Below are 778 nucleotides of genomic sequence, written 5' to 3'. Positions count from 1 at the left end.
TGAGCTTAATCAACAATTACTCCTTATGACAAAACAATTAGCAAAATTTAAAAAGATGCTTCAACACACTAAAAATGCTAACAAAAATATGGAAGCACAATTGAATCAGATAAGACAGCAGCTATCTAAACAGATAACAGAAGAATGCCAAGCTGTTTAATTAAGGAGCGGGAAGACATTGAATAAATCAGCTCAAAGTAGCAGAAAGCCAAGAAAGGAACAACTGACAGAGGATGACCAAATCACTGTCCAAAATCCCTTTGAGGACAGCAAGAGCCCAGAGAGGAATAATTCTGGCATTCAAACGCCAGAAAAGGGTGGGAAGCTGGCGTTAAACGCCCATCCAGCATCCAATCCTGGCGTTCAAACGCCAATGAGGGATCAGACACCTGCAAGTGCTGATAGTGACCCCTCTAAGAAGGCTTCTCCAACCACCTCTGTAGGGAATAAACCTGCAGCAACTAAGGTTGAAGAATATAAAGCCAAGATGCCTTATCCTCAGAAACTCCGCCAAGCGGAGCAGGATAAACAATTTGCCCGCTTTACAGACTATCTCAGGACTCTTGAGATAAAGATCCCATTTGCAGAGGCACTTGAGCAAATACCCTTTTATGCTAAGTTCATGAAAGATATCTTAAGTCATAAGAAGGATTGGAGAGAAACTGAAAAGGTGTTTCTCACTGAAGAATGCAGTGCAGTCATTCTGAAAAGCTTACCAGAGAAGCTTCAAAATCTAGGAAGCTTTATGATACCATGCACATTAGAGGGTGCTTGCACC

Source organism: Arachis hypogaea, chromosome 12 (assembly GCF_003086295.3).
Source record: "Arachis hypogaea cultivar Tifrunner chromosome 12, arahy.Tifrunner.gnm2.J5K5, whole genome shotgun sequence".
In the NCBI taxonomy this organism is placed as follows: Eukaryota; Viridiplantae; Streptophyta; class Magnoliopsida; order Fabales; family Fabaceae; genus Arachis; species Arachis hypogaea.
The sequence above is the reverse complement of the archived record's forward strand: the minus strand, read 5'-3'. Positions refer to the sequence as shown.